Here is a 20891-nt window from a genome sequence, read left to right on the forward strand (position 1 = left end):
GAAGACTATAACCCAACTATAGCACAAGACTATTGGGGAAAGGGCCAAGGAAGGGGAAGGGAGGGGGGAGGTTTAGGTGGAGGGAGGGTAATGGGTGGGGCCACATCTATGGTGCATCTTAGAAAGGGTACAGGCGATTGCACTAATGTACACAGCTATGATTTAACAATAAAAAAAAAAAGAAGGAAAAAAAAAGATGCCACCCCATAGGACAGAGAAGTTTCACAGGAGGGACGTTTAGGGCCATTCCCTGCAGAAACAGCACACCACCACCACCCTGGCCGGGTAGAAAGGGAGTGGGTGGCATGTTGCTAGTTCCATTTCCTGGTCTTCTGTCTAGATGAGGGTCACAAGCTGTGCTCCTCTTGGGTGGACACCAAGCACCCAAATGCCCAGCACGCAGCAGAAATTCCTTTGGCTTCTGTAACCACAGGTTATGTAGGGGCTGCAACCAGTGCTGCTGCTTCGCCTGCTGGACTTCAGAGAATTTCCCATTCTAACCTCTGCCTTTCAGAACTTCCTTATTCCTCTCACCACACAACTCAAACTGTGGGACAGTCTACGCATCCACACGTCCCCAAAATTAGCTTTTCTACAAGGGGTGATTGACTGTTCCATGTTCCTAAGAACCCTCGACAGTTCCAAGGAAGGTTAAACAAAGGAGAGGGTGTGGTTTGCTGCTGCCTCTAGCTAAAGTGTCACAGGTTGCTATAGGTAGTTGATGACCTAAGGGTAACTCTCAAAAAGGACCAATCTCTAGTGGTTACATAAATGCAAATGCTTGGGGTTTTTTTTTGAGATAAGAGTTTCACTATGTCACCCTCGTAGAGTGCTGTGGCATCACAGCTCACAATCTCAAACTCTTGGGCTGAAGCCCAAGCTAGGACTACAGGTGTCCACCACAATGCCTGGCTTTGTTTTGTTACAGTTGTCATTGTTGTTTAGCAGGCCCAGGTGGAGTTTGAACTGGCCACCCTCGGTGTATGTGGCCAGTGTCCTTACTCACTGAGCTACGGGTGCTGAGCCGGCTTTTTGTTTTTTGTTTTTTTGTAGAGACAGAGTCTCACTCTGTGGCCCTCGGTAGAGTGCCGTGGCCTCACACAGCTCACAGCAACCTCCAACTCCTGGGCCCAAGCGATTCTCCTGCCTCAGCCTCCCGAGCAGCTGGGACTACAGGCGCCCGCCACAACGCCCGGCTATTTTTTGGTTGCAGTTTGGCCGGGGCCGTGTTTGAACCCGCCACCCTCGGTATATGGGGCCGGTGCCCTACCGACTGAGCCACAGGCGCCGCCCGGCTTTTTGTTTTTTTAACCAATAGCCTAGGAAGCGTTAGGCAAAGTGACAGTCATTGGTACAGAAACATTTTCATGTTGCAGAGCTCATGGGAGTACATATAAATTTACTAAAACACCTCCTAGTCTCTATCCCTCTGCATGAAATGAGATGGGCAATGTTCACTTTTCCATTCAGGGCATGTGGGTGGAGAAGATTAGAAGCCATCAGAAAAGCCTCAGTTTACAAAAAGAACAATGGGGAGGATAATTTCAAATGTTCAGAAATAACAAGATGCTTTAGCCGTTCAAATGTCAAATTGCAAAGGAAAAGTTGTTTAAATTGGCTACATAAATGAAGTAACTTCCAGGGCTTGGGGCTACCTCTGTGCCTCCCACTGGAATCTGATGACCGAGAATCCTGCCTATCAGCCTGCACCTGGCTGGGGCTGCAGGGACACGGAGGAGGAAGTCTGCGAAGAAAGATAAGGCAGAAGGAAGAACCCATCTTTGGTCCTCAGGAAGAACACACCACAGAGATTTGGAAAAGCTGGAAAGACTTACATATTATGGGACATTTGATATTTTTAGAGTTAGTATCTTTTTTTTTTTTTTGTAGAGACAAGAGTCTCACTTTATCGCCCTTGGTAGAGTGCCGTGGCGTCACACAGCTCACAGCAACCTCCAACTCCTGGGCTTAGGTGATTCTCCTGCCTCAGCCTCCCGAGTAGCTGGGACTACAGGCGCCCGCCACAACGCCCAGCTATTTTTTGGTTGCAGTTTGGCCGGGGCTGGGTTTGAACCCACCACCCTCAGTATATGGGGCCGGTGCCTTACCAACTGAGCCACAGGCGCCGCCCCTAGAGTTAGTATCTTAAAAATGGAGGTGTATAAAGTGCTTTTTTTGTTTCGTTTTGAGACAGAGTCTCTCTCTGTCATCCTGGGTAGAGTGCTGGGGCATCTCTAGCTCACAGCACCCTCAAACTCCTAAGTTCAAGCAATTCTCCTGCCTTAGCCTCTCTAGTAGCTGAGACTAGAAGGGCCTGCCACAATGTCCGGCTAGTTTTTCTATTATTAGTGAAGATGGATCTCTTTCTGGCTTAGGCTGTTCTTGAACTCCTGGGCTTATACAATCCATCCACCTTGGCCTCCCAAAGTACTAGGATTACAGGCAAGAGCCACCACACCCAGTCTTATTTCTCTTTTTTGTCAGGTAACAGTCTTCCCTCAACATCCATGTTCCAGAAGCCCCAAGGATACCAAAAATCCAAGGATCTGGCTCAGCGCCTGTAGCTCAGCGGCTAGGGCGCCAGCTGCATACACTGGGGCTGGTGGGTTCAAACCCAGCCCAGGCCTGCCAAACAACAATGACAACTACAACAACAACAAAAAAATAGCTAGGTATTGTGGTGGGCACCTGTAGTCCCAGCTACTCAAGAGACTGAGGCAAGAAAATCGCTTAAGCCCAATAATTTGAGGTTGCTGTGAACTTCATGCCACAGAACTCTACCGAGGGTGACATAGTGAGACTCTGTCTCAAAAAAAGAAAAAAAAAAATCCAAGGATCCCTTATAAACAATGGTATAGGGTTTACACATAACCTATGTGCATCTGTACACTTGAAATCATTCTAGATTACTTCTAATATGTACTACAGAATCTTATAATACATAATAAAATTGTAAATATTATATATATATACATTTATTTATATATATATATATATTTTTTGAGACAGAGTCTCCCTTGGTCACCCTCAGTAGAGAGTGCTGTGGCATCATAGCTCACAGCAACTTCAAACTTGTCTCAGCCTCCCGAGTAGCTTTAACTACAGTAGCTGTCACAACACCTGGCTATTTTTCAGAGATGGGGTCTCATTCTTGCTTAGGCTGGTCTCAAGCTCATGAGCTCAAGTGATCTACCTGCTTTGGTCTCCCAGAGTGCTAGGATTACAGATGTGAACCACCTTACCTGGCCTATATTGTATTTTTATTTGTGTTCTTTCTAATTTCATTCGCATGGAACAAAATTCAAAAGGTAAAAAAGTATTTTTGGTTAAAAAGTCCACTCTAGGGTGGCGCCTGTGGCTCAAGTAGGGTGCCGGTCCCATATGCCGGAGGTGGCGGGTTCAAACCCAGCCCCGGCCAAAAACCACAAAAAAAAAAAAAAGTCCACTCTTGTCTAGTTACTGTCTTGGAAGCAACTGCGTTTGCCATCTTGTGTGTCCTGCCAGAACTATTCTGTATCCGTGGTTATCAAAGTGTGGTCCTCAAAAGGGCAGCGGTAGAGCCCACTTACACGGCTTGAACAGATCTCACACCTCTCTCCCCATATTCACCACAATTGTCAAGTTAGCAGCCACGATTGGCCATGCTGGGACTATTCACAACAGGGAAACTGACACTATAAACAAGGCTTTTTTGGAGACCAAGTCTGTCCATCCACCACCAGGCTAGAGTGCAGTGGCACCAACACAGCTCACTGCAGCTCAAGCTCTTGGGCTCAAGCAATCTTCCTGCTGCAGCCTCCCAGGTACCTGGGTCTATATGTGTGCGCCAGTGTAATTTTTTTCCTTTGTAGAGAGCTGGTTTACCAGCGCATCCAGAATCCTTTCGGGGGGTCCACGAGATCAAAATTATTTTCATAGTAACACTAAGATGTTATCACCCTTTCACTCTCCTCCTCCATGTACAGGTGTACATGGAGTTTTCCAGAGGCTACACGATACATTATTTTACAGAAGATTAAACACAGAGACTAGTAAGAAAGAAATTCATGGGCAGCGCCTGTGGCTCAGTCGGTAAGGCGCCGGCCTCATATACCGAGGGTGGAGGGTTCAAACCCAGCCCTGGCTGAACTGCAACCAAAAAATAGCTGGGCATTGTCGCAGGCACCTGTAGTCCCAGCTACTCAGGAGGCTGAGGCAAGAGAATCGCTTAATCCCAGGAGTTGGAGGTTGCTGTGAGCTGTGTGATGCCACGGCACTCTACCGAGGGCCATAAAGTGAGACTCTGTCTCTACAAAAAAAAAAAAAAAAAAGAAAGAAATTCATTAGCATAATGAAAAAATGCAAACAATATAAAATTTTTATAAATGTAAAATTGTTAAAAATGTAACAATGTAAACAATACTATTCTTTTCACTGTTTTTTTTTTTTTTTGAGACAGAGCCTCAAGCTATTGCCCTGGGTAGAGTGCCTGGCATCATAGCTCACAGCAACCTCCAACTCCTGGGCTTAAGCGATTCTCTTGCCTCAGCCTCCCAGGTAGCTGGGACTATAGGCGCCCGCCACAATGCCTGGCTATTTTTTGGTTGTAGTTGTCATTGCTGTTTGGCAGGCCCAAGCTGGATTTAAACCTGCCAGCTGGCGCCTTAGCCACTTGAACTACAGGTGCTGAGCCTTCACTAAGTTTTTTTAAACACAGTAATATAGGTCATAAAAATGTTGTTACATTAAATTGTAGTGGCTTTATCAAGGTTATTTTTTATTATGATGACTATTTTTATAGTCAGGAGTGCCATGGCGTCACAGCTCACAGCAACCTCAAACTCCTGGGCTTAAGCGATTCTCTTGCCTCAGCCTCCCAAGCAGATGGGACTACAGGCGTCCACCACAACACCTATTTTGTTGCTGCAGTTGTCATTCTTGTTTAGCAGGCCCAGGCCGAGTTTGAACCTGCCACCCTAGGTGTTTGTGGCCACACAGGCTCCCTTAACCACTGATCTACGAGTGTCGAGCCATGATGACTATTTTTAAATAAACAAACATTTTTCCAGCTTTAGTTTCTAATACAGAAAATATCGATATCTATAACCCACATACACAAGCTCTCCTGGGTCCTCAGTAATTTTTAAGACTATAAAGGGCTCCTGGGACTAAAGTATGAGAACCCCGTTTCTCACTTTTTTTTTTTGTAGAGACAGAGTCTCACTGTACCGCCCTCGGGTAGAGTGCCATGGCGTCACACAGCTCACAGCAACCTCCAACTCTTGGGCTTACGCGATTCTCCTGCCTCAGCCTCCAGAGCAGCTGGGACTACAGGCGCCCGCCACAACGCCCGGCTATTTTTTTGTTGCAGTTTGGCCGGGGCTGGGTTTGAACCCGCCACCCCTTGGCATATGGGGCCTGCGCCCTGCTCACTGAGCCATAGGCGCCGCCTCCGTTTCTCACTTTTTTTACTTACTAGATCATGGAAATCTCTCTATACTTGTTTTAGTTTGGGCTCCCCAAATAGCAGGGTTTTTTTTTTTTGTTTGTTTTGAGACAGAGTCTCAAGCTGTTGCATATAATGCCGTGGCATCATAGCTCAGAACAACCTCCAACTCTTGGGTTCAAGTGATCCTCTTGCCTCAGTTTTTCTATTTTTAGTAGAGGTAGGGTCTCGCTTTTGCTCAGGCTGGTCTTGTACTTGTGAGCTCAAACAATCCACCCGCCTCAGCAGCCCAGAGTGCTAGGCTTATAGGTGTGAGCCAACACACCCAGGCTAAACAGCAGATCTTCAGACAAAGATTAGAAGATGAGTGTTTCTTTACAAAAACGGAGATGGGCTGAAAACCAATGATGAGCTTCCGGTCACAACCAGCACCCACACAACAGGAAGTGCTGAGGTGTCCCCAGGGGTGCTGAGACCAGAGAAGACCCAGCCCATCCAGGCAAGCTCTAGGAAGGCAGAAGCTCTGCTGCACCCTTCCCTTCCCACTCCTCCCAACACTCCGCCCAGTGCTTTGTGAACTCAGCAGAGATGCAATAATAATAGCAGCCCACACAGCCAGGAAAGGGCTGTGCTGAGGGCTTCACAGTACACTCCTTTATCCTAATAATCCAACAGGTAGAAACTCCTGTTCTTCTCCTTCCTCATTTTAAAGCTAAGGCACTGTGTTAGAGCAGAAAGGGGCATTAGAGATTATCTAGTGCAGTGCCCTTACTTCCTAGGTGTGGGACTCAGAAAAGTGAGGAACATGTCCAAGGTCATCCTCTGAGGAGCAGCCTGGGTCTCCAGTCTCCCCACCCCATGCTCTGCTGCATGATGGGGACCCTGTGGTGCATGTGGGGGACAGGGTTTGTCCTCTGTGCAGGGGTAGAGATGACAGGACCTACGGGATGAAGACGGGACTCTGGGAACTTCTACGGGAAAGGAGGATGGTGAACACAAGACAAAAGTAACAGGAAGTAAGGAACAGTCAGAACCTCAAGGTTCGTGGAATTACATTAGGATAATATTCTATCATGGTTCTAACAACCTTAATTCACACTTACTAAACACAGGCTATGGATGTATGGCAGCTGCACAGAAGCCTCTCCATCTCTGGAATTTGGTGATCTGGATGCAAATCTCTTTAAACATGAACACACACCTGTGAGACTTTTCTTCCTTTTAGGAAAGCGATAATGTTAATCAAAGCAAATTCTTGGGGAGAAGTCCATTTAGGAACCAACTCTGTCAATGTCAATCAAGGCATATCCAGATCTTCCTCGTCACTCTCACTTCTAAAGACCTATGACCAAATCTTTCTGGTACCTCCAGAGGCTCTCACATATTTGAAACTTCCAGTAAGTAGCCACGGCAATGAGTGATAGGCAAAAGGACAAAGACTCTGGGCCAGGAGGTCCCCTCACTCCCACCCCATGTACATTAAGCATAAGCAGGAACTCCAGGGCTGGACTGTGAGGATGAAAATCCTGGTGCAGGAAAGCCCTTCAGAGCCATTAGCGCTTATTAATTACTGATAAATTGGCAGCACCTGTGGCTCAAGGAGTAGGGCGCCGGTCCCATATGCCAGAGGTGGCAGGTTCAAACCTAACCTCGACCAAAAAAAAACAAAAACAAAATAATTACTGATAAATTCCACAAAAAGCTGTGGAGAAAGGGGAAGAGACAACCACCTAAATGTGACCTAGATTAAGATCACCTCTGATCACTGTTTTTTTTTCCTTTCTACAAAGTTCGGAAGTCAACTTCTATACATTTTCTTATCAGATAACTTTAAAACCTCTATTGACAGAAAAATTTAAGCATTAAATTATGTGTAAAGATTCAAAATCGGGCGGTGCCTGTGGCTCAAGGAGTAGGGCGCCGGTCCCATATGCCGGAGGTGGTGGGTTCAAACCCAGCCCTGGCCAAAAACCACAAAAAAAAAAAAAAAAAGAAAGAAAAAAAGATGCAAAATCAATTGTTCATGACAGGCCTACCCAGTCAATAGTAACACAGTTCAAAATTCACTGGGGATATCTCAACTATGTAATTAAAAAGTGCCATAAAGCAGCTAGAAGGAAATATGCCAAAATATAAGATGACATATAAGAAGCGAAGTGATTTCTTTTTTTTTTGAGACAGAGTGTCCCGCTGTCACTCTGGGTAGAGTGCCATGGCATCAGCCTAGCTCACAGCAATATCAAACTCCTGGGCAAGTGCTCCTCCTGACAGTAGGTCCAACTAGCTTTTCTGTTTTTAGTAGAGACAGGGTCTTGCTCTTGCTCAAGCTGGCCTTGAACTCCTGAGCTCAAGCGATCCTCTTGCCTCAGCCTCCGAGAATGCTAGGATCACAGGTGTGAGCTTCTTTTTCTTTTTTCTTTTTTTTTTAAGATGGGGGTTTTACTATGTTGCCCTGGGAGGTCTCAAGTGATCCTCTCACCTCGGCCTCTATTTTTTTGAGACAGTCTCACTTTATTGCCCTTGGTAGAGTGCCGTAGTGTCACAGCTCACAGCAACCTCTAACTCCTGGGTTTAGGTGATCCTTTTGCCTCAGCCTCTCGAGTAGCTGGCACTACAGGCGCCCGCCACAAGGCCTGGCTATTTTTTTGTTGCAGTTTGGCCGGGGCTGGGTTTGAACCCGCCACCCTCGGCACATGGGGCCAGTGCCCTACTCACTGAGCCACAGGCACCGCCCCCACCTCAGCCTCTTGAGTAGCTAGGGCTACAGTGTGAGCTACCTCACACTCACGTGGCTCTCTGGTAATTTTTACTACCGTCCGGTCAGGACTGTTATTCTGTTAGGTCTACTAATAAATAACAACAAGCTAAGAATGTTATAAAATCAAATCATTTAACTTTTTCTTTTGAGACAAGAGTCTTACTGTGTCGCCCTCAGTACAGTGCCGTGGTGTCACAGCTCACAGCAACCTCAAATTCTTGGGCTTACACGATTCTCTTGCCTCAGCCTCCCAAGTAGTTGGGACCACAGGCACCCGCCACAAGGCCTGGCTATTTTGATTGTTGTTGTTGTAGTTGTCATTGTTGTTTTAGCTGGCCTGGGCCAGATTTGAACCTACCAGCCTCGGTGTATGTGGCCAGCACCCTACCCACGGAGCTACAGGCACCACCCCAAATCATTTAACTTTTTTTTTTTTTTTTTGTAGAGACAGAGTTTCACTTTATGGCCCTCGGTAGAGTGCCGTGGCCTCACACAGCTCACAGCAACCTCCAACGCCTAGGCTTAAGGCAATTCCCTTGCCTCAGGCTCCCGAGTAGCTGGGACTACAGGCACCCACCACAACGCCCGGCTATTTTTTGGTTGCATTTTGGCCAGGGCCGGGTTTGAACCCACCACCCTTGGTATATGGGGCCAGCGCCTTACCAACTGAGCCATAGGCGCCGCCCCAAATCATTTAACTTTTAAACACTTAAAATACTGATGATCTAAGAAGCAATATAAACAACTGACAAAATTAGTGAAGACTTTTCACTTCCTCACCATTCCTAACAGTATACAAAAAGTTCTCCAGTATGGGAGTGGGAAAGACCAGAATGAGTCTCAGCTCACAAAGCCACGTGTGAGTGAGAAGATGGAAGGATCAACTTTGAAAACCAAGGAAATACCTGGCTAAGGCGCCAGCCACATACACCTGAGTTGGCGGGTTCAAATCCAGCCAGGGCCCACCAAACAATGACAGCTATAACGAAAAAATAGCTGGGCGTAGTGGCAGGCACCTGTAGCCCCAGCTACTTGGGAGGCGGAGGCAGGAGAATCGCTTGAGCCCGGGAGTTGGAGACTGCTGTGAGCTGTGATGCCACAGCACCCTACCTAGGGTGACAGCTTGAGGCTCTGTCTCAAAAAAAAAAAAGAAAAGAAAAAAAAACACTAAGGAAAATGTCATATCCTGGTGGATGCTCTAGTAATACATCTGCCTGATACTTGAATCATTTTTCAAAATGAGCCAAATTTCATGAGAGGGGATTAAAAAAAGTCTCTTGGGCAAGGCACAGTGGATGACGCCTATAATCCTAGTTTTCTTAGAGACCAAGATGGGCGATCGCCAGAGCTCACAGTTTGAGACCAGCCTGAGTCAGAGCCAGACCTCGTCTCTAAAAAAAAACAGTCAGGCGTTGTGGTGGGTGCCTATAGTCCCAGTTGAGGCAAGGGACTCAGGCAAGGGAGGCTGAGGCAAGAGAATCGCTTGAGCCCAAGAGTTTTAGGTTGCTTGAGCTGTGATGCCCCAGAACTCTACCGAGGGCTACATAGCAAGACTCTGTCTCAAAAAAAAAAAAGTCTCCTGGATCAGAGATCCAAGCAGACAGCTGAGGCGAGGTGGCTTTAGAGGGGTTTGTGGCTGGCTGGGGAAACAAGGGTCTTGGAAGAAAGCTTTGTAACGCGTCAGTGCAGAAATGCCCAGCTGGCTGGGTTCTGTGTTCTGGGTGACACTGTTACATGTGGTTCTTTCTATGGGGGTTTCTTGTGCCTGAGTCCCCTGGCAAAGGTCCTGTCCTAAACATGGAGCTCTCCATCTCTGACTCCTGAAACCAAAACAAAATGGGCAGTCAGAAGGTTGGACCAGTGGCCACAGTTACCAGCTGAACAGAAGGCAGCAGTGAGGCAAAAGGCCTGGGAAGCTAAGCATGGGCTGGGACACAGGAAAAGGAACATGGTGATGTCACAGGTTAAAGTGGGCAATAAAGCAGTTGTGCAAGAATCTGACTTGGAGGCGGCGCTTGTGGCTCAAAGGAGTAGGGCGCCGGCCCCAGAGGTCGGAGGTGGCGGGTTCAAACCCAGCCCTGGCCAAAAACTGCAAAACAAAAAGAATCTGACTTGGGGAAATTCTCCTCCTTAAGAACGGAGATGAAAGGCTGGGTGCGGTGGCTCACACCTGTAATCCTAGCACTCTGGGAGGCTGACAGGGGTGGATCACCTGAGCTCAGGAGCTCCAGACCAGCCTGAGCAAGAGTAAGACCTCATCTCTGTTAAAAATAGAAAAAAAAAAACAAAACTAGTCAGGCGTTGTGGCGAGTACCTGTAATCCCAGTTACTCAGGAGGCTGAGGCAAGAGGAGCTTAATCCCGAGAGTTTGAGGTTGCTGTGAGCTGTGACACTCATTCTACCAAGGGTAACAAAGTGAGACTCTTGTCTCAGAAAGAAAAAAAAAGAGAGAGAGAGAAAAAGAGACAGAGAGAGAATTAGCATGGAAAGATGACACAATAATCTGAGGATAGGGATCTGATGTGGCATTCCTTAGCAATGCCCTTGGTGGGATCACTGATCTCTTCCCAACTGGCCTGTATGTTTCTAAAGGAACATATGCTGGAATGTACCCTCCAGCAGCAGGAGTGACCCTGGGTACCCATCAGGTTTCTGTGAACTGTCAGAAGCTTAGAAGAGGGCAGAACTACAAGACAAAGCCTTTTGTGAATACAGCCTAAGCCTAATCAGAGCCGCCAGAGGCTTGTTGTGGGCTGGCCCCGAGTCATACAGAACAAGCTGCAGACCCAGAAATGGGGAGTACTTGGGTTTCCTGAAAGCTTGAGGTTCAAATCCCAGCTATTTGACTCAGGATTCTGCCCCATTGAATCAGAAACATCCTCTGGGCTTGGGACTTGCTGCAGACTGAGATGTGGGTCAGGGAAGACCTGGTCCCAGCAGCCCCAACTACTCAGGCCACTCGGACAAACTCGCCATTTTCCAGATGTCAAGGGCAGCAAACCCTCACTACCAGATTTCCTTGAGACTGTGAGCCCCTGAATAAAAATGCAACTGGGGGTGGTGCCTGTGGCTCAGTGAGTAAGGCGCCGGCCCCATATGCCGAGGGTGGCGGGTTCAAACCCAGCCCCGGCTGAACTGCAACCAAAAAATAGCCGGGCGTTGTGGCGGGCGCCTGTAATCCCAGCTGCTTGGGAGGCTGAGGCAGGAGAATCGCGGAAGCCCAAGAGCTAGAGGTTGCTGTGAGTCCTGTGTACATCATGGCACTCTACTGAAGGCGGTAAGGTGAGACTCTGTCTCTACAAAAAAAAAAAAAATAAAAAAAAAATAAAAAAAAAAATGCAACTGGAACCTGAGACAATGGGGTTGTGGGGCAGTGTTTTGTAGCCCATGACCCACTCAAAAGGTAAAGCAGAGGGAATATGCTCAGACCATTTTATTTATATATATATATTTTTTTATTATTATTTTTTAATTTTTTTTGCAGTTTTTGGCCAGGGCCGGGTTTGAACCCGCCACCTCTGGCATATGGCCAGAGCCTCACTCCTTTGAGCCACAGGTGCTGCCCTATATATTTTATTTTTTTGTAGAGACAGTCTCACTTTATGGCCTTCGGTAGAGTGCCATGGCATCACACAGCTCACAGCAACCTCCAGCTCCTGGGCTTAAGCGATTCTCTTGCCTCAGCCTCCTGAGTAGCTGGGACTACAGGCACCTGCCACAACACCTGGCTATTTTTTGGTTGCAGTTCAGCCGGGACCAGGTTTGAACCCACCACCCTTGGTATATGGGGCCGGCGCCTTACCGACTGAGCCACAGGCGCCGCCCTATATATATATATATATATATATTTTTTTTTTTTGTAGAGACAGAGTCTCACTTTACGGCCCTCAGTAGAGTGCTGTGGCGTCACATGGCTCACAGTAACCTCCAGCTCTTGGGCCCGCATGACTCCCCTGCCTCAGTCTCCTGAGCAGCTGGGACCACAAGTGCCCGCTACAATGCCCAGCCATTCCCTTGTTGCAGTTTGGCCGGGGCTGGGCTTGAACCCGCCACCCTCGGTATATGGGGCTGGCGCCCTGCTCAGACCATTTTAAAGATGCGCTTAAAACAAACTCAAGGACTTTGGATTTTTTTTAAAGACAAGAGTCTCACTCTGTTGCCCAGGCTACAGTGCCATTGCCTGAGCCTAGATTCATTGTAACCTCAAAGTCCTGAAGTGATCCTCCTGCCTCAGCCACCAGAGTAGCTGGGACTACAGGTGTCTGCCATAATGCCCAGCTAATTTTTTTCTATTTTTAGTAGAGAGACGGGGTCTTGCTCTTCCTCAGGCTGGTCTCAGCTGGTGTTCAAGTGATTCTCCTGCCTCAGCCTCCCAGAGTCCTAAGATTACAGGTGTGAGCCATTGTGCCCAGCCCAAACTCAAGTTTAACTAAGCTAAAACCTTACCTCAACCTTTTCACAACTGCTATACTCCATGATTTATTCCACAATAGGTCATAATAACTTTTAAAAATTAAATCCAGGCCAGGTGTGGTAGCTCACGTCTATAATCCTAGTACTCAGGAAGGTTAAGGTGGCAGAATCATTTGAACTCTGAGACCAGGCTGAGCAAAAGACAGACCCTATCTCTACTGAAAATTAAAAAAAATTAGCCAGGCGTTCTGGTAGGCATGTATAGTCCCATCTACTTGGGAGGCTAAGGCAGGAGGATGGCTATTGCCAGAACCCAGGACTTTGAGGTTATGGTGAGCAAGGTTGACGCCCAGCACTCTAACCTAGGCAACAGAGTAAGACTGTCTCTAAATAAATAAACCCAGAAAAGGGCCAGGCACAGTGGCTCACAACTGTAATCTAAGTGCTTTGGGAAGCTAAGGTGGAAGTCGCTTGAGGCCAGGAGTTTGAAACCAGTATGAGCAACAAAACAAAACCGCTTCTCTACAAAAGACCGTTTTATTTTTATTTATGTGTCACAGCTCACAGCAACCTCAAACTCTTGGGCTCGAGCAATTCTCTTGCCTCAGCCTCCCAAGTAGCTGGACTACTGGCGCCTGCCACAACGCCCAGATACTTTGTTGCTGTTGTTATTGTTGCTTAGCAGGCCAATTTGAACCCACTAGCCCCAGTGCCTGTGGCCTGCACCCTAACCACTGAGTACAGACACTGAGCTACAAGACTGTTTTAATTAGCTGGGCATGGCGGTGTGCACCTGTATTCCCACCCACCTGGGAGATCAAGGATTCCTTAAGCCCAGAAGTTCAAGGTTGCTGTGAGCTATGATCAGGCCACTGCACTCTAGCCAGAGCAAAAGAGTGAGGCTGTCTTTAAATAAAAACGTAAATAAATCTAGAAAAGGAGGGCAGTAGCACAGTACTAAGTGTTTTGCATATGTCAACACAGGCAAACCGCACGAGGGCCTTCTTACTGTGCAGATGTATCAAGACACAGAGGGGCCAGGGTCTGTGCCTCACCGGGGTGCGGTGCTGCAGAGACAGGAGGAGGGAAAGGAACTGAGTAGAAGCCCATGTGACAGCCTCAACCCACCTTCCAAAGAGGAAAGGGACATGATCCTCTGGCTCTGCTTGCCCCTTGCCATCAGGAACTCGCTGGGCTCAGATGCAGAAGCCATAAACTAGACAGACGGGACATCAGATGACCAAGGAAGGGACTAGTGCAGCTGATCTAGAAAAAAATGGAATTACTACCAAACTTCAGAGTCAGACAGAACTGGGTTAAATCCCTGGCTTTTAACCTGTTCTGTTTTGTTTTTTTGAGACAGAGTTGTCACCCTCAGTAGAGTGCTATGTGTCATAGCTCACAGCAATCTCAAATCCTTGGGCTCATGAGATCGTCTTGCCTCAGCCTCCAAAGTAGCTGGGACTACAGGCAGCTGCCACAACGCCCAGCTATTTTTTTAGAGATGGGGTCTCACTCTTGCTCAGGGTGGTCTTTAACACCTAAGCCCAGGCAACGTCACCCGTCTCAGCCTCCCAGAGTGCTGGGATTACAGGCGTGAACCACCACAGCTGGCCCCTTAACCTGTTTCATTAAAAGGGCTTTTTACCCAGTTAAAATGTGTAGCATCTAATACCAGGTACACTGCTTACATATCCATCCAAGCCTTGAACCTTTCTTCTGTAAAATGGAGCTAAACACATCTGCCCCAAGTTGTAGAGTTTTTGTGAAAATTACAAAGGAAAACATGTCTGGCATGTAGCACTCAATGTTACCTGTTATAAAGCTTTCTTTTTTCTTTTTTAAGAAAAATACTTTTGTGCTGGGTGTGGTGGCTCACGCCTGTAATCCCAGCACTCTGGGAGGCCAAGGCATGGATTGCCTGAGCTCATGAGTTCAAGACCAGCCTTAGCTAGAGACCCCGTTTCTAAAAAATAAGCAGGCAGTGCCTCAGCCTCCCTAGTCCCAACTACTTGGAAGGCTAAAGCAAGAGAATCACTTGAGCCCAAGAGTTTGAGGTTGCTGTGAGCTGTGATGCCAAGGTGAGATTCTCTCAGAAAAAAAAAAAAAGAAAGAAAAATACTTTTAAAGGGCGGCGCCTGTGGCTCAGTGAGTAGGGCGCTGGCCCCATATGCCAGGGGTGGCGGGTTCAAACCCAGCCCCGGCCAAACTGCAACAACAACAACAAAAAAATAGCCGGGTGCTGTGGCAGGCGCCTGTAGTCCCAGCTACTCGGGAGGCTGAGGCAGGAGAATCGCTTAAGCCCAGGAGCTGGAAGTTGCTGTGAGCTGTGTGAGGCCACAGCACTCTACTGAGGGCCATAAAGTGAGACTCTGTCTCTACAAAAAAAAAAAAGAAAAATACTTTTAAAAAGCATTTTAATGGTAAATTTTTTTTTTTTTTTTTTTTGCAGTTTTTGGCCAGGGCTGGGTTTGAACCCGCCACCTCCGGCTTATGGGGCCAGTGCCCTACCCCTTTGAGCCACAGGCGCCGCCCTTTAATGGTAAATTTTATAAAAACTGCAAAACTGAATAGCCGGGCGTTGTGGCGGGCGCCTGTAGTCCCAGCTGCTCGGGAGGCTGAGGCAAGAGAATCGCTTGAGCCCAGGAGTTGGAGGTTGCTGTGAGCTGTGTGAGGCCACGGCACTCTACCGAGGGCCATAAAGTGAAACTCTGTCTCTACAAAAAAAAAAAACAAAAACTGCAAAACTGAAGAAAACAGCTTAATGGTTTCAAAAAGTTTAGTAACTTTTCTTTCAAAGAAAAAAATAAAACAAAGAGACAAACTGGAGAAGAGGGTGACATCAAATAAAACACTCTCCCTGAGGACGGGAAGAATGTTCCCATGCCATCTGCTCTTGCAGAGCCGGGTCTCTGGTTCACAGGCCCGGCTGGGAGCCCCAGGGCTCTCAGAACCTAGCTCTCTTGGCAGTGGCACCCTGCCCATGGGACTTGCAGGACATATTCACAATTTGTTTTTATTTTTAGACACATCTGCAATTCTACTTTGAAAAATACCAGTCCTCACAAAACCAGGACAATTCCCCCCCAAGTTTTTCTAAAGCTGTAATTGTCACTGCCTCCCTTATTCAGTCCGAGCACAACCTCATCTTCCCGCGTGCAGCCAAGTACCACGGACCAGCAGCCTTGCCTGCATGCCTGCAGCTCCCCACCTTGCCCTTTGTTCACTGCATTTTCTGAATGTGACTAAATGTACTGTCTGAAGCCTCATGAAAGACTACTGCCTCAGATTGCTTATAATAGACTTGCTTTATAATTTTAACCTTGTCATCCAGAAGCCAAGGCTGAAGGTAGAAACAGCACATTCCAGCACCCACCCGTGTGACTGACTGGACAATAGTGACTAATTTTCCTAGGAGGTACTATGTATAAGCTGAGTTTCCTCTGCACTTCCCACTAAGTTTCATCTTGTGATCATACGAACTAATAGTGTTTGGGGCACCATTTGGCATACACTGGGCCCTATCCCCAGGGAAGCCTCAGTCCTTTGCTTTATTAACACCATGCTCAAACCAACAACTCTGGGCTTACGTATGAGAACAGGTCAATAAGTGGCTTATTCAATTGAGCAATCAATACTTTTATTTTGAGACAGAGCCTCTCTCTGTCACCCTGGGTAGAGTGCCACGTCACTACAGCTCACAGCAACTTCAAATTCTCGGGCTCAAGTGATCCTCTTGCCTCAGCCTCCTAAGTAGCTGGGATGACAGGCTCCAGCCGCAGTGCCTGACTAGTTGGTTTTTTTTTTTTTTTTTTGTGGTTTTTGGCTGGGGCTGGGTTTGAACCCGCCACCTCCGGCATATGGGACCAGTGCCCTACTCCTTGAGCCACAGGCGCCGCCCCCTGACTAGTTGTTTTTATTGGTAGAGACGGGGTCAAGAGTTTGAGGTTGCTGTGAGCTGTGATGTCACAGCATTCTACCCAGCGTGACAGAGACTATGTCAAAATAAATAAATACTCATGTTTCAAGTTAGATTAAAAACAAAGGAGCCAGGTGAAGTGGATGTGCCTGTGTTCCCAGATAGGAGGCAGAGGTGAGAGGATTGCTTGGGCCCAGATTTACCTGGGCAACATAGCAAGATGCTGACTCTACAAATAAATAATAAAGATGTAAGAGAGCTTGGCATGTGTGGGAAACTTGTGGCAGCTAACTCCAGAAACCATAGGAACTTTGGACTAAAACAATGATTAGTATCAAATACGGGAGCACTGGAAGGGGGAGAAGAACATATCAGAAGTGGGGGAGAAGCCACGGGAGCAAGGTGGCACTCACAAAGCACACACACACACACAAATACTAAAAATATTTGGCACGTGCATTTTTTTTGTGTGACTCTCAATTTTATTTTTACAAATCACAAAAAAACCCCCAAAAATTTATCACACAGGCCAGTCATGGTGGCTCTGTAATCAACCCTAGCACTCTGGGAGACCAAGGCAAGAGGATCACTTGAGCTCAGGAGTTTGAGACCAGCTTAAGAGTGAGACCACATCTCTAAAAATAGCCAGGCGTGGTAGTCAGTGCCTTATAGTCCAGCTACTTGGGAGGCTGAGGCAAGAGAATCCCCACTTGAGCCTAAGAGTTTTAAGTTGCTGTGAGCTATAATGATGCCATGGCATTCTACTGAGGGTGACAAAGTGAGACTCTTGTCTCCAAAAAAATAAATAAATTATTGGGATGTTGGGTCCTTAGTGACGTTTCACTGCTGCCAAATAGGTAGGGTAGGTGAAACAAGACAAAATTTTCCTGTTCAATTACTTCTTCAGCAAGAAGATGGCATCTCTGGTGAAACTCTTGTTCAGTAACAAGATTTTTTATGCAACAGATTTTAATGGCTGTTTTTTTTTATAAGATTACCTGATTTTATTTATTTATTTATATAAGATTACCTGATTTTATTTATTTATTTATTTTTTGTGGTTTTTTTGGCTGGGGCTGGGTTTGAACCCGCCACCTCCGGCATATGGGATCGGTGCCCTATTCCTTGAGCCACAGGCGCGGCCCTTAATGGCTGTTTTTTAATCTGCAAATTTCAAGGGCCACTTGAAGGGCCCCACTAGCTAACTCACCAACAGGAACAGGCTGCCCCAATTCCATCTTTTTCAAATCCAAGAGGCTCTCTATTTATTTAGCAAACAATTATTGAGCACTACTAAGTTTTCAGACATTGGGACAGTGGCTGGGGATGTAAAAGCGTAAGAAGATATTTTGCCCAATACCCAGTATTGAGGAAAGTGACAGAATCCTGTGTGGTTTTTGAAACTAGGAATGAATGGTTAGAAAAAAATTAACTGCAGAGGCAGAAGCAGAAGCAGGGAAGAGGTAACAAAAGCATCTCCTCCTTCCCCTCGCTTGTACACCAAGCTAGCCAGGACGGCTCACTTCCTAGCCTCAGTTTCCTGCAGCACAGCTTTCTGGCACTCTAAGCCCTGATGGCCTGTGGTGCGTTAAACTTGTGTAGTTAAACATTCAGAAGTTACTTACAAGGGTGACGCTAAAGTACTTAACCCTATTTCGGTAGTCCTGTGTGGTTAGACTTTACCTGCAAAATTCTTCCAGATAGGCCACTTGAGCAGTCAGTCAAACCTTTTCACCTTCATAAAAACACTTCGTTAAAATATAAATATACACACGCATATAGCTAGATATACATATATATATGCATGTTCCAGCACTCAAGGCCCACAAAATCGGTGCTGCACAACTCATCGCTAAGGCGAGGGCAAAGTCTGCGTGGGAAATCACGCTTATAATAGAGGAAAAGGAGCGTTCACGAGGGGCGACGAGCGCCCCAGGCTCCAGCTCCGCGGCGGCCAGGAAGGCCTCGCGCCAGCCGGGTGCACACCCAAGGCGCCGGGCCCGCCTCCAACTCCGGGCAGCGGGAACCGCGAACCGCCGTGGAACTGCCGGGAGAGAGCGCTGCGCCACCTGGCGGCGGGGCCCGGCCCTCACTGCTCCCGGCTGCCGCCGCCGCCTCCGCCGCCGCCGCCGCGGGCCTGCCTCGCTCCATTTGCAGACTCCGGAGGATTCGTTCCTCCGAGCGGCGGCTCCTCCGGCCTCCCGCTAGCTGCTCCGCAGCTCCCTTCCAGTCCCCGCCCCCTGCTCCTGCTCTGACACCCCCTTCCCCACGGCGAGCCGTCCCGAGCCGCAGCCCAGTCTAGCCGCGGCGCCCACCGCAGAGCCTTCCGGCGGCCCCGGCCGCTCCATCGCGGCGCCCGGCGGGGGTGTGGGGAGGGCGCGCGGGACGAGTGGGGCGCGCGGCGGCGGCGGCGGCGCGGACCGTTCCACTGCGCGTCTCCCCCGCCCCGCGCGGCGCGCGTGCTCCCGGAACGCCATGGAGCCGCCGCGTTCCGAGCGGGCACAAAGGGGCGCGCAGCACAATGGACGCCGCGAGCCCGTGGGCGCCGGCTGCGGCGCCTCGGCCCTGCGCGGGGGTGGGCGCTCCTCCCGGCGGGCGCGCTCGGGGCAGCCCCCCTTCGCGTCCCCTCCCCTGCTCCCGCCCCCACCCCGGCATGGATGTTGCAGTCACTCTTCCGTCCGCCTGCCCCGGAGCCGCCGCCGCCGCCGCCACCGCGCGGCCGGCTCGGTCCGCCCCGCACTTACCTGGGACACGAGTTCTGTACTTTGCAGAGCGGGCCCGCGCCGAGTTTGGGCGCCACGTGGGGGGAGGGCGCGGGGCCGGGGAGTGGGGACCGCGCGCGGAGAGCCAGGCCAGGGCGGCCCGAGGAGTTGCTGGGGGCGGCGGGCGCCGTGTATTTTCCCCTCTCTTTGTGTGTGTCCGTGCGCTGCGCTCTCGCGTGACGTGACGGGACTCCGTGTGTCATTTCCGCACAAGGACACAGGAGCCCCCGCTGCAGTGGAACCACAACCCCTCCGCCCCCACCCCCGGCCCGCCCCTCCCCCTCAGCGGGGCACACGCGGGACCAGCGGCGGCGCTCGGGCGTGAACGGCCGCGGCGGGGAGCTCGGGCGCGCACTCCGGGGACCTGGGCGGCCCGGCGCGCTCGGCCGGCGCCGCGCCGCTCCACGTGGGCCCGCGCTACTGCCCGGGCGGGGGGCGGCGGCCGCACACCCACGGCGCTCCCGGCCAGCGCTGCCGAACAATGTCCCTGCACACTGTGTGTTCTGTCCCCGCGAGTCGTTGCTGTAAAACATGCTTTCTTAAACCTAAGAGTTTGGCCCGAAAAGCCTATTTTTTTACACCCCCACCCCACCCCGCGGGACAGCGACTATGCAGAGCGTCTCCACCCTCGCGTCCGCGGCTCTCTCGTATTTTTGGCATTTTGACCGCGGACCCGGACCCAGACCCAAGGACTGGTCTTCCCGCGCCGCGCCAGGCACAAAGGCATTGGGGCGCGGTGCCCGGGTGGCCCCTCCGGGCCCGCGGGGCCGGCATGGAGTCTGGCGGGACGCGGGAGAGCGACCCAGGCGCTGGGAAAAGCTGGCTCTGGCCCTGGCCACTCCCCCAGCGGGGTGGCCGCCCTCAGTTGTAAACCTAAGAGCAAGAAATCTGCCTTGTACTCGTAACCCGAAGTTTTGGGGTTTGAAGCTGCGGAACGAGAGACTCAGAAGCGCGCGCGCTCACAGACCTACACGCCACAAATCCAAACCCACGGGATATCTGCGCCGAGCGCTTAAAATAGAAAAACACGAGTCACCAACTCAATAAAGGCTGGTTTGTCTACTCCCAGCTCCCGGGCTGGAGATTCCAAGTTGATAAATACGAAACCTACCCCTCGGGTATTTTTGCAAGTCTCAGTGATTGGGGGGAGGGGCTGGGTGGGAGTCCCAGGAGCCCAATTCAAAAGCCACCTTAGTATCTTAGGCAAACAATGAGAATGTAAATTTTTTTAAAATCCCTTAATTTGCAGATTGAAGAATGTATAAAAAAGAAAAATGCAAATGATCCCATCTGCTGCTCGCAGCTGACTGGCTGCAAGAGAGGACCATGTGGCCCAGCCCTGCGCGGTCAGTGAATAGGTAGAATTGATTTTTAAAAGAAGGCATATGCTGACTCCTTGCTGCCCAGTCGAGGCGACGGTTTGAATTAATCAAAAGTTTTTGGTTACCGTATCTTCCTCCAGACCACTTCAATTGTGAATTTAATAATAATGCAAGTTTCTCTCCTTAGGGTTTGAAATCCAAAGGCACAGGGTTCAGTTATCTATCTTTGAGAAACTGTGGAACATTCACCGGCTGTTATTTGGTTTGCAGACTTGGAAAAGTCAGTACTAAT

The 20891-nt window shown here is 49.2% G+C and overlaps 1 protein-coding gene across 1 annotated transcript in view; it reads right to left on the bottom strand.

Moving 5' to 3' along the window:
• BEND3 (BEN domain containing 3) overlaps positions 1 to 19517 on the bottom strand; it is a 51619-nt gene extending 32102 nt beyond the window's left edge. The window contains exon 1 of the mRNA XM_053590484.1: positions 19260 to 19517. The gene's annotated coding sequence lies outside the window, so the exon portion shown is untranslated. The remainder of the gene's footprint in view (positions 1 to 19259) is intronic.
• Between the last annotated feature and the right edge of the window lie 1374 nt (positions 19518 to 20891).

Source organism: Nycticebus coucang, chromosome 5, assembly GCF_027406575.1.
Source record: "Nycticebus coucang isolate mNycCou1 chromosome 5, mNycCou1.pri, whole genome shotgun sequence".
Lineage (NCBI taxonomy): Eukaryota > Metazoa > Chordata > Mammalia > Primates > Lorisidae > Nycticebus > Nycticebus coucang.